The following is a 17,284-nucleotide window of genomic DNA, read 5'->3' as shown; positions in this document are numbered from 1 at the left end:
CCAACAGCTGGTTCAAATTGTGCAGAAATAAGTTTTTACCAACCTCCTTTCCCCCACGGCTTTCTAAACCTGGAGAAATGTGATCTGAGCACACTGAATGACAAGCAAGAATGATGTTTTCTGTCATCCAAAGCTGCCACAATCACCTTATTAGATAGTGAGAAAAGCAAACCAGCAAATAAGAATCTTATGCAATGTTAGGAGAAAAAATCTGAATTGCTTGTAATAGCAATTCTTTATTTATTACATAAACAAATCTTTGTTTTCATCTCAAAATAAACACTGACACCATTGCTCCCCCATCTCCATTGAACTGCCTGCAAGCCCTGTTTAATCATTTACTTCTGGAAGGGGACAGAAAGAACAAAAGGTTCCAGGATCACTCAATTTTTCTCCCTTTATCCTCTCTGAATGATATTATGTCCCAGTAACCCACTGTATGGCAAAGATATAGAAGACCTAGAAGACTATTAACGTCATTCCATGCATCATTCAGAGGCGCTGTCTTAAGAGCAACATAAAACATACCCTTTCCTCATCCCCAGTGGCTAAACATACTACCCTGGCAGCAGTTTAAGGCCCTGATAGTTTGTGATGTGCCTGGAGCCCTTATCCATCTGGTTGGGTACTGCAATCTGGTAAGTTTATGCATTTGAAGAATCAAAACTAGAGTTTAAAAGTTAACACTTTATTAAGATGAATGCAGGATGCTCACAACTCTGCTGGGTCTGTTTTGCCAGAATAAAATAAAGAGTCGAGAGCATTGACTCACGTTATGGAAAATTGTATTGGCCACCAAAAGAGCTAGAGCTTGTGTTTTAAAACAGTCAAAAACAGACTTCAGTAAGAAACTGCAGAGCTGGAACTCATATGCAAACTTGACACAATCAAACTGGGTCTGAATAGGGACTTGCAATGGTTATCTCATTACAAAAAGTAATTGTCACTGTTCACACATTCTCACCTTCTAATCAATGGTTGTGAATAGGCCTCATCTACTCTAACTTAATGGACTTTGCTCAGAGCTAAACTTCCCCACTGTTGTTCCTTACCCTTGGATGTATATATATACCCCCATCTGATTTCTATTTCTTGCATCTGACGAAGTGGGCTGCAGCCCATGAAAGCTTATGCCTGCAGAAATTAAATTTGTTAGTCTTTAAAGTGCTACAGGACTCTCGTTGTTTTTGCTGTATACAGACTAACACGGCTACCCCTCTGGAAGGTTTGCAACAGAATCTTAAATTATAGAGAAAGTTTAATTTAAATTGGGGTTTTATTATGAACATTTTGCAAAGCTCTATTTGAAAGGCAAAGTGAAATGTATCCTTCCCAATAGGCTATCTTTCTCCTTTAACTACCCTGCTCTCCATTCAGCCAACACGGTTCTCTTTAAGCAGGTTTTTAAATCTTTATTTTACACTATCATCTGGTAAATAGTAAGAGGTTGGATAACAAAGGGGTTTCCCTAAAGACTAGTAATATAAATACCCTTCTTCTTTAACAGAGTCTGAGAACATTTGGGTTGCAAAGTGACAAAAACATGGACACAAATTCAGAGAAATGGCCACCTGTACTAACAGCTCAAGGTTTTTAATTTCCACAAATGTATTCAGAATACAGCAAGGGAAAAATACAGAATATCAGAGTTTTTCACAGGGTAAGTGATTCAATTTTCAATCAAGGAACGAGAACTATATTTAGAAAGGCATAACACATTACTTTTTCTTCTGGTAAATTCAGCAGAATTAAAGGAACCAGATGGTTGAATATCTATGGAGTGTTCTCAGATACATTACACTGATGTAGAAACATTAGAAAGGAAAAAAATCCTCCCCATATTCAGAGTAGTCCTGTGCTAACCACATAGCAATGAATGAGATTACCATGAACTGCAGTAAAGCAAAATGTACCTTGACTTGTGACAATTTATATATTCCATAGAATATACAGTTATAGAAAATCTTCTCAAAAAGTTCATTATATCAGAAGTCCTTTTCCTTCCAATATAGCAAAAAACTAAAAAATTATAGTGACCAAATATACAGTCCTAGAGAACAGCCATTTAGCAGCACAGGTCACAGTATGAAAGAAGTAACACATTCATCAATGTGTCTTTTGATGTTCACTGTAGGACATCACTTAATTTTACCCGCTAAGTTTCAGGCCTAAATTAAAGGAAAAAATATTCCCACGTTTTCACTCCACCAGTACAGAGAACTGCCGGAATGAATTATTTTAACAAGACAAAAGAATTCCTTTTAACAACGTTTCACTGCAGACAAGTTAATGGTATATTCACAGCTGCCCTCACAACAATAGTTCATGGCTGGACTCATCCCAATTCCTAGAGTTCTAAACTAAAGATAAAAGAAGGAGGATTGTCTAGCACAGTGGTTCTCAACCAGAGGTCTTCCAGGGGGCACTTCAACTCATCTAGGTATTTGCCTAGTTTTACAGCAGACTACATAAAAAGCACTAGCAAAGTCATGACAAACTAAAATTTCATACAGTCAATGACTTGTTTGTATTGCTCTATGTACTATACACTGAAGTACAGTTAGTACAATATTTATATTCCAGTTGATTTATTTTATAATTATATGGTAAAAATGAGAAAGCAAGCCATTTTTCATTAATAGTGTGCTGTGACACTTGTATTTTTATGTCTGATTTTGTAGGCAAGTAGTTTTTAAAGGGGTACGCAAGACAAATCAGACTCCGGAAAGGGGTACAGTAGCCTGGATCTAGCAATTAAGGAGCCAACCTGGGACTCAGGAAGTCTAGGTTTAATTCCCTGCTCTAGTACAGGCTTCCTGTGTGACCTTGGATAAGTCACTCAGGCGCCTAAATCCCCATTTTAGGCACCCATGCAATCCACAAAACTTCTGCTTGGCTGCCACTTAACCCTGTAGGTGCCTAAACTCACTCAGTGCCTCAGTTTTCAGGGTAAAAGTTCCCTAGGCACTTAAGTTTTTGCATGTGCACTGCTACCCTCCTTTATGCATCCAGATGTCTATCTCCTGCCTAAGCCCCAGGGCAATCCACCAACAAGGGAAAGATAAGCAGAGGAGTAACTATCTTGCCTGTGGGGCCCAATCAAGTAGCAATGCTCTGAGGCTGCCTACAGATCATGCTCCTTTCAAAATCTGGCAGGGGTGGGGATTGGAGCACTCACCTAGGATGTGAGAGTCCTGGATACAATTCTCCCCTTTACCCGAGGTGGAGAAAGGATTTGACCAGGGATCTCCCACTTCTCAAAAGAGGGCTCTAACCACAGAACTATGGGATATTCTGGTGGGGAGTGGGGGCTCCCTCAGTCTCTTGTGTTGCAGCTGTTTCGCTGTGGATAAGTACTTACAGAGTCATGGGAGCAGACACAAAGAATGACTCAATAGTCTGGTGGGTAGGGCACCCATCCAGGAGGGAAGAGAGCCCCTGCTCCAATTAACCTTTAATTGTTTATCCAAATTGGAATAGTTTAAAAAGGCGAGACTGAGGGAGCCCCACCTCAGAATATTCTGTAGCCCAGCTGCTGGAGCCCTCTCCTGAGTGGTGAGAGACCCCCTGTTCAAATCCTCTCTCCCCCTCAGGCAGAGAGGGGAATTGAATTTAGCTCTCCCACCTCACAGGTTAGTTCTCCAACTACTGGGCTAAACATCATCAGGGCAGTAAGCAGCACCACTTCCTGCTGCTACAGTTTTGCGTGGCGTGAGCAGCAGGCACTTAACTCAGTCTCACAAGAACTCCAGGAGAGTTGTTCCTGGTTGTGGATCACTAGTAGGGATAAGCGCTTCCCAGCCGTCCAACTTAGATGCCTAACTCTGTGAGAGGGACCGGGCTTGGCATTGCCCATTTCCTACGGACAGAGTTTGGGGGGGCATCGGGGGACCATTGCCCCCCCAACTTATGATGATTTTTTTAGGATTTATCTTTTGGCAGAGCCTGCAGCTGACTCAGGTGGGTCTGGCAGAAAAACAAGCACTCTGGCTTCCGGTCACGTGACTGGAAGCCGGAAGTTCAGGAAAGCAACTGGCCAAGAAATTAAACTGCCCAACGCTCCAGTTGCCAAGGTAGCTTAAGCGGAACATTGGCAGAAGAATTAGGTAGACATATATACCTAACCTCCCTACCACTTCCTCCCCCAAATTAAGCAGTCAAACTCCACCTATGCCGTTTCCTCAGCATCTCCCATTGGCTAACTTAAGCAGTTCCCCACCTCACGTGATGGCTTTTGTGGATCACATTCTTAGGCACCTATTTCTCCCCATTCATATAGGGAGCCTCGGTGCCCAACTCAGGCTGTGTAGATCTGTGTCATTCCAGTGATTTTCATGGCACCTAACTTTTAGACACTGCGATACTCAGCACTGCAATGCCTAAGTCCCTTTGTGCATCCAGACCTTAGCTTCTTTATGCCTCAGATCGCCATTTGTAAAATGGGGATTATAGTACTTCCCTACCTCTCAGTGGTGCTGTGAGGATACATACACTGAAGATTGAGAGGCACTCAGATACTATATTAATAGAGGCTACATAAATACCTTAGATAGATAGGAGATATACAGTACCTAGTACTTATAGATTATCTCTGGAAGGAGAGATTACTCCTTTCCAAATACACAAAATAGAACTTTGGGGGAAAAATCATTTCACTTTGAACGGCACAAACAAAACTAAATTCTGCCAAAAAGTCAATTCAAAAAAATCGCTGCTTTAAACACATCCCAATTATAATAGCAGCACTGTCCTCACCGCTGTATAGCTATGGCTGTGCCACTATTTCCAACATAGACACTTTTTACAAAAGTAAAACTTGATAATTAAGTAGAAGGAAAAACATTTTAAAATGAAACCGAATATTCCAGGTTCTTAGCCTACACACAAATGTGGTCACTGCTGTCCTTTGAAGCATTTGTACTGTGTGAACATTATTTTGTGCTCTAAACACTAATGGGAAAGCACTTACAGTACAACAATGTACTAGTATAGTGAATTAAAGACTTTTTTAGGCAGTATCCTTGTGCGTTGTATTAAAGAATTTGATGTTTCATCCTGTACAAGTTTGTAACAAAGAATTCAGAACTGGATGATAACTGCGATACACAGATCTCAAGTAAACTGAACAGACACTGGATTAAAAAGAGGCTCAGAGGAAATTTTCTAAGAATACTTTTTTTTTCCCCAAATTAAATATTGGAATGTTCTGTAATGACACATCCCTAGAAAGTATTTACTGAAAAGATTTTCCTCCCACTTATTCATAAACCATCCACGCCACACAAAATTGATGGAACTGTACATGTCAACTTAAGCTGTTTAATTCAAATTTATAAATAGCTATCCAATGACTGAAGGATTTATACCCACAGAACACTTTAGATACACTTTTTATTCATTCTTCCTCCCCCCCCCCCTTTTTTTTTTAAGTGTACCTGATTCTTATTTACACTATGGGCACTTTGCACACCTCTGGCAATGTAAAAGGGGCCTTTGGTGTGAACCGGAATCAGGTAATTTACATCTACTTCAAGGCCTCTTTACATTGTCTGAGCAGTGTAAAATCACCTTGTCTATATCAGAATCAAGTCCTGGAAGTTTAACATTGCACAGTAATTGGTATCATTGTGGTAAAACTCCTAATCCCTCACTTCAGTGAAAGCTTTCCCTGCGTAAAGACTTTACAGTCAGGACCTAAAGGAATAAAAAACATGAGAAGGTAAATGCATTCATTTACCACATACCACTTGCACTGTTTTAAATGGCTGGGTGAGGCCATTAAACAGAAATGAGATTTCAACTCCTACGGGCCTGATTCTCTATGCCCTGCACTTTGTGAAGTCTTTTACATTAATAGAGAAGGAATTATATTTACCTCCGTGCAAAATGGATGGGAAATGCTACCAAATCAGAACAACAGTGTTTTACAGTCACTCTGTGCTGATGTAAATTGCTGCACAAAGGGCAGGGCGGTGGAAAATCAGGCCTTTTAAAGTTTACTTTGTCAACACAATTCAGTAAAATTAACTTTGTGCTGGGGTTGATGACTTGACAGGCACAATTACCGTATCCTCACCATGTGGAGCACCACATACTATGTATGCCCACATTAAAGCAACTCTTTTGCATTATGATCTGCATTTTAACCTTACAGCAGATGAACACACTCATCAGTGGCTAACTATATACTCTGTCAATCACTATATTTTCCTTTGATGCTATAATTTTTACACAGTAAAATACAATACTATTCCCCTTTGGAAAACACAAATGTAACAGTCTGGGTTTTGTGTCTATAAAACAAATTACTTGAGTCATTAAAAATTAATAAAAGTACAAGCAAAGACCATGAAGAAGCCCAATTGGCTCCAACTACCTACTAAAAATACATCTGCATTTCAACAAGGACTTTGGCTTCAGAGTACGACATTCCTCTTACATACATAGAACAATCACATAGAAAGAAATATTAGAATTAGTTCTTTAACTTTTAATAACCAAAGGTGCCAAGTACCCTCAACTACCATTTGAGTCACAAAGCACTCTGTCCCAATATACTGTGCACCTTATAAGAGAGGACCCTTAACATCACAATTATACAGAGAAACATGTGACAACATAGGCTAACTTCAAACACGGGTTTTTTTTATTGTTTTTCTTTACAAGCCATATATTTTTGTTCAATTCACTATTTGGTGTTTCACAGCAAAAAAAACAAAAAAACCAAAACCAAAAAAAAAAAAACTTCCACAAAACCATTAAACTTGCTGAAGATTAACAGAGAGATAAAAATAATTTCACTACTCCGGACAGAAAAGAATTGTTTATTTATCTACCAGTATGAAATTACCAATAAATGCAGAACTAAAGGTTTTCAAAGAATGACCTTACAAGAAATACATGCAAGTAACAGTCACAAAAAACTGTTTATATAATACTACCCATGCTAGAACACAGATAAATGATGGGTCCATGTAACACTGGATCAATTTGTAAAAAGGACACATTCAATTTAAACTGCATGTTGTAACCAACCAACTTTTTAACTTACACGTTAATATCACTTTAGACTATTAAAATGAAATAACTTTAAGTCCAGTTTCCTTTTCCCTATTTATGCTCTTTGTGTACTCAACATAGACAATGAAAACCAAAGCTAAGTCACTGATGTGTGAAAGCATCTGCAGGATCATGCCCTTATTTAGAATGTCGTTTTGGGAGTAGAGGAGAGAGGATCAAGGAAGATGTTGAAATTTAAAAGGTGAGAGAAGTAGGAGAAACGGGGAGGATCCAGATCAGTAAATAAGACAGGCAAAATTATAGGCACACCATTAACTTTTTAATCATACAGTACTTCTTTCTGAATATGCTTACCTACCATTATTACACACAAGACTGATCTTTATTACCACAGAGATTACAGGAAAACAAATATTTTAAACATTTTTCCCGTTTCTTCATTTTGTACATTTTCTCAGAAGGGCCTCCTTCTCAGTCACATGAAGACCCCCATACACCACTCTGACAGGTTAAGTGGCCTGATAGTGGGCACATAACTCTTTACTCTGCCACAGCTACTGCAAATGGTGGTAAATAATAGTGGCAATAACCAGTAAAATGTAATTGTAAAATTCCAGATGCCAGCAAGTGGATTGAGTGGCAGCTCTTATCAAATTATTTTGTCCTTTTTAAACTGATTTCAAGCCAATTGTGTTCCTTTAATAACAATATTTTGAAAAAGGTGGATGTTACCAGGCGGCTTTAACCTATATATCCTGCACCTAAATGGCACAACTGTCATTCAGATCTCTTACAACAATGGCTGCATTACAGGGGTGATCTTTAGGTAAGGAGGAACTTTTCTTTTTAACAGAACAATTTTCCAATGTACGAGCCACAAACTGGCTTAAGTTCTGGCATCAAATATGCTGTATATTCTGTGTAACTAGCTGCATGTTTAGTCATTTACCTATCTACAAGTAAATCTTTGAAATACAAATACACAGTGATCCAAAATAAATGGATATGCACAACTTCTTGCACTCCAACTGTTCTTTTAATTAAATTGTGGAACCCTAAACACCATGCCTACTGCCAGGGAAACCAGGAAACCTCAGTGCTCATGTATGTGCACGTTTCCCTAAGGGCTCTTTTACACCATCCAAGGTACTGGTTGTGTTTTGCACTAATACCTTTACTTTGTTTATGTAAAGATTTCCTAAATGGCTGCCTGCACCACCAGCAGTTCCATGCTTTGGATATCTCAGATTGATCTTTCTTAATTTGGCAAATGAATACGCAGAAAAAACAGAATAACCTCCCAAGGGAAGGGGCAGACCAGCCATCACTGGAAGTATTAAATAGAACTTAAAAGAACTGATTGTGATTCTGTAGAATTTTATGCATGTGCTGTGATGCAAAGGGAATGGACCTGGTCACCCAAGGCCTTTTTTCTGACCCCAGTATCTATGAAGTTTTCATCAGTCAAGCCAAGTGCTGTCGCACCAGCAACAAACAATGTGGAGGCAGAAGCTTTTAAGACAGAGTGACAGCATCGGGATCAGGAGCAGGCTATGTTGAGCCAGTTATAATATCCATTGTGCTACTGCAGCACTACATGCTAAAAGACGATGTCTGTTATTGAAGACATAAACAGTGTTCAATGTACTGAGACTTAGGCTTTCCCTTCCAGAAGCAGAGCTAAGCAGTTGCTCAGATTACAGGTGGACATCTTAACTCCTACTCAGGTTTTAAAGTGATTTTGGACTTGTGAAAGATGATGAACTGAAAGCCCTAAATAACAGTCCTCTATCCTGTTTGGAGGCACAACACAAGCAACTGCAATGCAAGCTTCTCCACAATGGTGCAGCAATATGTACTGCCACCACTCTACAGGCATTGAGAGGACAGTTTAGTCTCCATGACCAAGCCATGGCCTCTTTGTTAGCAAGAGTCTCAGTTAGTGTCAATTGTGATAGAGATTCAACTAGGAAATGCATGGAGACGGATTTCACCTAGGTTATTGAGCAGTAATAAAACAGTTTGATTTTTGAAGTCGGATTCAGATTTCATCTAAAGTGGCATAAATCTGGAGTAGCACAGTGGTTCTCAAATGGTGTTCCGCGGAACCCAAGGGCAGAAGGGTTCTGCGAAGAAGCTGTCCCGCGCTGCCGAATGTTAAAAAAATCTGGTGCCGCCGAACAGGTGGTCGCGCGCCACCGATCAGCTGTTCGTGTGCCGCCGAGCAGCTGATGGGGCCGCCGAACAGCTGCTCACGCGCCGCCGAACAGCAGATGGGGCCGCCGAAAACGGCCCTGAGAGCGCGCCGCCGAATCAAGCAAACACCGCACTGCCGAAAAGAGGAAGATTTCCCTGACTTTTCGGCGGATGGTATGGCATGGGTACGCAAGGGTTCCGAGGGTATGGCATGGGCGCGCAAGGGTTCCGAGGGTGGAAAGAAATTGAGAAACACTGCACTAGTGGAACAGAGAGTAAAATCTGACTCTAATCTTAAACCTAGGTACTTGCATGTAAGTCAGTTCTCTGAGAACAGAACCTTTGGATCTGGATTAATTAATGCAGCCAACAGACAGCCAATGGATATGCTTGTAGGTTGACACAGCTGAATGCCCATATATTTCAGAAGAAGACTGGGACATACATAAAAATATATTTCACAAATCATTAATCCAGTGAAATCCATTCATTGCTTCTTATCCTCAGAATACATGTAGAAAAGGAACTGAGAAATATTATCAGTCGGGACTATACCTACTTAACTACTTGACGGTCTATTCAATTGTAATGTACTGTTCCTGCTACAATTTACAAACAAAATTGTCCTGCCCTACTGCAATAGATTTGTCCCTAAAATAGCCTACATAATAACACAAAGTACTCTCAGAAGTTTTTGTGCCACAAACTCCATTCTACAGCATTATTTTTTTCCAAGGTATTTCTGAGCGCCAAACAAGCAGAAACAAATCTGAAGCCCATTATGCTGAGCAGCTCCCAACAGACAGGTTGCACTCCCAGACTTTTATTGACATTCAAACCTGTAATGTTTAACTCCCACTATTGTTCTAAATGATGAATAGACAACCTCCTCTACATATACACACACACGCACTCATTCGTTATTACATCATGTACTTGATTTCTAATAGTAAACCTTGCAGAAAGGAATTTTATTTTTACACTTTCTCACTACCCACTCCTAATTAATGTCAATCAGTGTCTTCTACATAGTACATACCGCAAGTACGTGGCCTTATTACACTGCGGGTGTTTGGCAAAAATTTCCCACTGTTGCTAAAAACAGATGCAGCTCCACACATTGTGATAGAGATTCAACTAGGAACCACATGGAGATTGAAAACTCATTTGATCTGGTCACTGAACGGTTACAAAAATGGTTCTAACTTTTGGGCCCAGAATCTGATCTTATTTGTACTAGTGTAAAATGGAGTAATTCCATGGACTTATATAGATTTGCTGCAGATTTACAAAGGTGTAAGAGAGAGCTGAATCTCTCCCTAGATTTCTATGGCCCGGATGGCTAATGACCAATAGTAGCAACAGTAAGAGCAGTAGTGAGGGACCTGCCACCGCTGCCGTTTTTAAATACCATGGTTGAAATACCGACTCTATTAAAGTCAATGGAGCCAGGATTTCACCCCATGTTGATGAGACCTGCTCTGAGCAGACTTAGACAACACAGTATTAAAATCACTAGCAACCACTGGAGACTGCTCAGCACTGTTACTATCACCAGAGGAGTTGCCACAAATGGTAGCAAGAGTGAGAAATGTTTGCCCCCCAAAACCCCATTGTAGATAGCTTATATCTATAGACCTACAGTACACACAGACACTATCATTAACTTCTTCTAATACCATTTTTTCCTTTCTCCTGTAAAAGTAAATCCAGCTCCAATGATTTCCCTTCCTTAACTTTTGCACAGGAGGAAGACAGAAAGCTAAAAAAAGAAAATTAGACACTTCATGAAGTCTGTGATTAAGGCAAAGAAACTAGCAAGACAGATGGGCTGATGCATTAAGTGAGCTTCATTCAGTTCATCATCCCATATTTTCCAAAGCTCTACAGTACACCATTTTCTTCCCCTTTTAGATTTTTTAGATTGTTTTGTATTCCAACCATTTTCCCAACTTACCATTCCCATTCCAGCCATTTCCTAATTTACAGTCCTCCTCCAGCCTCTTAATTAAAAAAAAAAAAAAAAATCACTCAGACAAGACACAATCATAACATCTATCTATTTCCCTCCCCCCCCCCTTTTATTTTTTTTCAACTCCGTGTACAGATTTGCTGGAATGAGGTTCTTAGCTCAGGTCTGGCTACACTCGACTACACTCTACAACAGTTTCCCACCAGAGTGGATAGGAAACCACAACCTTACAGCTACACAAGCTAGCCGGTCCTCCCAACTCCATCCCACAACACAGTGCTTCACATTTCACAGTGAGCGCTTTGCATCAAGTCCCCCCAGCTTTCTGTTCCTTCTTCAACAGGTATTCCACCGAGTAACAAGAAATCTTTACTATGATATAAATGTCCAGCCGTTGCTGTAGGTAACTTCTGGACACCAGCATTCACCACTTACTCCAGGGAAAGCATTCAGTCAAGCTATTAGCTGACCAAAGGCCAACATGAGGGTCTTATTTGGCATCTGGCGCAATGAGATAACATGGGCACAGCTGGCCTCTATGGCTTACAACCAACAGGCCTATGTAAGGTGTCATGGGCCCTGAGCACAGTGTTAAACAGTGCCAGCACAACATTCAGACCTCCTTAATAAAGTGGTTTGAGATCTACTGATGAAAAGCACTAGAGAAGAGCTAGGTATTAATTACTATTATTAAGGAGCTGGGACAATAACTCTACCTCTCAAGCTGCCCTTCTATGAAGAACTAGATTCCGTTCTGGCAAACAAGCCCTCTGGCTAGCTGATCCAGCTTGCTAATAGTAGCCAGGACCTTGGTGAGGATGACCACACCAAAGACCAGAGGGAGAAGGAGCAGCAGACGGAGGAGGCTAATGGGAACGGACCCAAGCTATAAGGAGATGAAGTATATGAAGTATCACAAAGTATTGAAGTATACTGCATTTTACTGTATTGCACGCTTCGTTTCACTGCATATGCTCGGAGGAGCTCAGAGACTGGGAACCAACATTGCTGATGTCACCACTACTATTATTTGTAAGGGCAGAAATCTTAGACAGATTAGATAGCTAAATTCCTGATGTACACATCTTCATTCAAAATTGTTAATCTCTATGGGGAAGGAAGAAACAGTAGGTGTCTATCTCTCTGAGAACAAGGGGAAAATGCCCTCTATAGCAGGAGAAATCTGGTGCCCCAGCCATCATGCAATCTCCTTGCTCAGAACAATTACTAATGGCTGGTTCTCCCCGTGGCTTGCCCTACTCCACCTGGAATTAAGCTCTCCTTTCTCCAAGGTGCATAAAGCAACCACTCACCTAGAAAATAAAGTGACTCTGCACTTGGCAGAAGTCTGCTACAGGTAACAAATGCCAAATGCTGAGGTAGGGATTTAGCTCTCTAATCCATCTAACATGCATTTTAAAAAAAACAAAGAGTAATTTCTCAAAAAGATCTGATTCCAAAAAGATCTGTTTATATTTATAATGTAATGATGGTGATGGTATTGCAATATGATTTCCGAATCATATTAAAATCTATAATGTAGACAGGCCACAGGTGGAATACAATTTAACTAACTGTAATGAAAACTCATGGAAATGCATTAATTCAGGACTACAATTCCCTTTCATGATTAGGTGAAGTTGAGTAGACTCACTATTAGATATAGCTGCATTATATCAGAGTTTACCATAAAAAATAATTTCTTCCCCACCCACCCCACACCAGTTCCAAATCAGGTAGGAGGCATCCAAAAAAAGATGAAGCATTTTCCTACCATTCAATCACTGCCTCCCTTCCTTTCTTTTCTCCACCATGCCTGTTGAGATCTTCCAAAGATGTAATCTGAAAGTACAAGGGAATATAAAATGAATCAAACTAAACTTCTGAACAATTTGAAATTTAAACAATAAATTAATTAAAAATAGAAACTGAATGGCTAGGATCTGCATCAATGACATCCCTGATCCAGAAAATGAACACCGTCCACATTCTATAGTAAGTAGCTGAGGTGGCCTCCTTTCTAAAGACCAGTGAAATGTTTCTGGAAGAGAACTGCAGCATTCTTCTCCTGATCAACCCCACACAAACAAACATCTCTTCATTCTGACCATGGCTCTTGCTGCTTGAGTCTCCAAGATGACACAACTTAGCCATTTGATTAGACAGGAGAATGAGATAATCCTTCCCAGTGGAGAGCAGCATCCACTATCCAGCATGATTTTTTATGCAAGTTCTGATGGCCATAGACGAAGTAAAAGAGAGCTTCAGCAAACCAGCAGATGTCTCAACCACTGCCAGCTTCTCCTTAGTTTTACAGGAAGAAGATACAGCTGAAGCTTTCTAGTTTGCTTCCTGAGCACAGTCAGTGCTAAGGGGGCTGGCAGATGAAAAGCTCAGGCAGGCTCCACACAGAATATTATGCTTCTATCAGCTCCACCTCTAATTCGGGGGGGGGAGGGGACCATAAAAAGTAAAAGCGGGAACAGGCAAAAAAAAATGCCCACAAGATATAAGGACTGAAAATGAAGGTCCGAGTAACTTGACTGGACTGACTTGTTTCTTCCAAGGCATTAAACAGAATAGGAGCAGTGGAAAGAGAAAAAGGAAGGAGTCAGTGGCTGGCCTTAGACGATATTTTCTCCTGTGCCACTGACACATCAGGCAACTTCCACTGTAGTTGCTCGCTAGTTGTGGTACTTCTTCCCAAGTGAAGTCAGTGCATTCAATATTCTCTGTCCCCGTCTTCTGCTAATTCTTTCTTGGGCTTCCTTGCTTTCTCTTTCCTTCCTTGAGTACCCAAATCAATGCTTGCTTATAGTATGTCTCCCATCTTCCATACAGTGCATATGTCCCAATCACCTGAACCTTCTTTCATGATATTTTCTAACATGTCCTGCTCTGCCAGCTTCCTTACTCTCATATTTATTATTTTGTCTTTTTATGAAATGTTTAGTATTTTCCTCTGTCACCTGTGATGGGCAGCCTCCAATCTCTTTTCATTAGCCACTATCATTGGCCAAGTCTCTGCTCTTCCACATAGTAGCATGTTCAGTACAATCGCATGGTATGATCTGACCTTTAGAATGCTGTGGAGACCTCTGTTTGACCGGACATTGTTCATTCTTCCAAATGCAATGTTTGCTTTTTCCTAATCTCGTATCAATATCTTTATCATGGCCACCTTCAAATGTCATCACACTCTCCAGACAGAAGAACTCAAAGTTTCCTGTTTTTCCTCTAATGTAAAGGCAATCATTCTGTTCCACATCATACATAGTTAAGAGGATCATACTTTTACTAAGTATGCAGTTGCTGGAGGGTGAGAAAGTTCTCTGTCCCAGTTAGATGTCTGCTACCTAAGGAAGGACAATCCATATGGTGTGCACAGATGACCAACAGTCCTGAGAAGTGGGTACTACAGTATTTTTTTTAAATTGGCATAGCTGGTAGCACTGCCTAAGATGCCCAATAGTTTCTATTATAAAGATCCTGTTTCCAGTTGCTTATAATTTTGCTAAACTTTAGCCGTTTGTGTTGAAATTTTCCATGCCAGGTGTCTGCCTCAGGCTGAACTCTTTGGGGAAAATTTCAGCAAAAAAGGTTCAGCCACTTCTGATTAACTGGCTGAGGAAACACGCACGTTTTTGTCCATGTTGCAAACAATTATTACAGTTTCATAGAGAAACTCTAGCACTTCTGGAAATTTGGCTGGGGGGTGGCCTTTGTATCAGAGATGTACCTTTTGCAGTTCCTGTGCAACCTCACCTAAATTTAGCCAAATTACGAGCCTTTGAAAAATCTCAGTTCGTGTATGGTCACTAGAGAGTTGTTAGTTTGACAGCTAAATTCTCCTAAAATTCCATCTGCCCTGAGCTTAGGCCCCAGTCCTGCAAAGCAGTTCCATGCAGGCCAATCCCTGCATACGTGAAGTCAACTGTACTCTGTGCAGGGGTCCATTCACATGGAGCTACCTGCAGGATCAGGGCCAAAGTTTGTAAAGTACTTATAGGTCCTTTTGGATGAAAGAAGCTACAGTAAGGAAATGGAAGATTTAATTATCCCAACATTTTCTCATTACCTCTATCTGAACAGGAACAGAATTAAGGAGACGATACAGGAACAGCTGCTGAAATATTTTTAAAAAGAAAGAAAAATCCACAGCTGCAGCAAAGTACAATGCACAGTTAAATATTCCCGACCACAGAGCCTTCCTGGAGGAATCTATCTGATAAGCCAGCATGCCTGCATCTTAGAACATCAGCAAGCGGCAAAGATCTGTGGTTTGGTCTCTGAAGTATTCTTGTCCTTTAGAATCTGCACTTTTGGAGCGTGAATTGTAATGGCAAATGTATCCTCCTTACATCAGAGGCACCTTTGTATTAATCCTGCACAACACCATTTCCTCCTCATCAGAAACAGTCATCTAACAAATTTCTCTTTTCATTTTCTGGGAACTCTTTTTAATTTTGGATGTAAACAAACATGAAACAAAAAATAAGGCCAGAATGTAAAAAGCTCTTCCAGACCTCAATTAATAAACAATAACTATTGACTGATTTTGATCCTTTCCTTCTGTCTCAGTCTCACAAAGTGACAGAAAAACAACGTATGATGTGGTAACACAAAACCACCTTGCTATCGTATTACTTGCTCACTAGAAATGAAGTAACAAAAATTTAAAAATGTAAATGTGTGGGACTGTTAAAATCAGATGCAGTAATATCCACTGTGAAAGGTGGCTACATATTACAGGAGTTTGCACAGCTGGATCTGCAAAGCAACCATCCAGTTCTATAGAGGTCATGCAAAATACAGCAAACCTTAGCACAACCTGCACAAACTGTATCCCACACATTGCAGCACAGAGATCCAACACTTTGCTCCTAATGGTGCTATATTATTGCTGTTTCTGTTTGTCACACTGTTAAAAAGCTAACTCAAGCTTCAGAGTCAGAGCTGGGCTCCAGGATGTGTGAACCATGCACTTGTGTGCAGTGCCCCTTTCTCCTCGCGCTACCTGTAAACATGAAGGATTGGGAGTATCAATCTTCCTTTTAATAATAATAGGAGAATAGAAGGAGTGAGATTGAAAGGGTTTTTTGGGGCAGGCGCTGAGTAGCAGGAGTTGGAGCAAAAGCTCTGGTCTTCAGGAGAAAGAGAATGAGTAGGGAGAATCCTATGGTACAGAAAAGGTGAAAGAGAACTGAAGAAACAGCAAACAAAGACCCCTCCTCAGATGGTTCTAGTAATTCCTTTAAAAATATAGGCTATGCTGCCAGATCCTAAGCTGGTATGTGTCAGCATAGCTCCAATGGAGCTATACCCATGTACACCAACGGAAGGGCTGACCTTTGATGTTTACAGATACTAGAGGAGAAACCACGACTAGCATCTCCATACTTCACAGTGAACATCCTCAACTGTAAGCCCCAGCTTCAGAGCACAGAATGGAGCTGGCTGGAAAAAGGGGAGGGACACTGAGGGAATTTTCAGACCAAAAAACAAATTTTCTGCTTTCCATCAGAAAAAAATGGTATCAAGAAATTCGTCTGACCAGCAGTTCCACAATATGAGAGCCAGAGGAGCTGGGCAAGCAACAGTTAAAAACCTGCACTATGGGCCCCCACTTCTAGTGGAGAGGGGCAACATGCGTGGGGAAACTGTCAGAATTCATGAAGCGAGCACAAAGTCAAGGTTCCCATTACTTCTGTGCTAGTGTGACTAAGGCAGGTACAGACCTATATATATTCATGGGGTTCCCTATCCAAGGGATAAGTACATTCATTACTGTGGTAATTAATGGGTTCTGCTAGTTGAGTGTAACCTTTTGAATGAATAAAATCCAATCCATCTACAAAAGAGTCATATTTGTTTGTATATCACTGAATGGAGGTGATTAATGCTTCATGATATTGAGAGACTTTACTGCAAATGCAGGGAAAATTACCTTTGCAATGACATACAAAATGACTTTCCACTCCTACTAGTCTAAAAGGAATTCAAATTCAATCATTCAGATTTTCTACTGGTAACACACACATCTGAGATTTTTAATTTTGCTTAAATTATACATCAGATATCTCATTCACATACAGA

The 17,284-nt window shown here is 40.4% G+C and overlaps 1 protein-coding gene across 6 annotated transcripts in view; it reads right to left on the bottom strand.

Moving 5' to 3' along the window:
- ATXN1 (ataxin 1) overlaps positions 1-17,284 on the bottom strand; it is a 275,271-nt gene that overhangs the window by 173,158 nt on the left and 84,829 nt on the right. For all 6 annotated transcript variants that reach the window (XR_010923744.1, XM_067568370.1, XM_067568372.1 and 3 more), the window contains one exon: positions 12,963-13,030. The gene's annotated coding sequence lies outside the window, so the exon portion shown is untranslated. The remainder of the gene's footprint in view (positions 1-12,962; positions 13,031-17,284) is intronic.

This window comes from Emydura macquarii, unplaced genomic scaffold, assembly GCF_026122565.2.
Source record: "Emydura macquarii macquarii isolate MOO-44397 ecotype Brisbane River unplaced genomic scaffold, CSIRO-AGI_Emac_v2 contig_2890, whole genome shotgun sequence".
In the NCBI taxonomy this organism is placed as follows: Eukaryota; Metazoa; Chordata; order Testudines; family Chelidae; genus Emydura; species Emydura macquarii.
The sequence above is the reverse complement of the archived record's forward strand: the minus strand, read 5'-3'. Positions and strand labels throughout refer to the sequence as shown.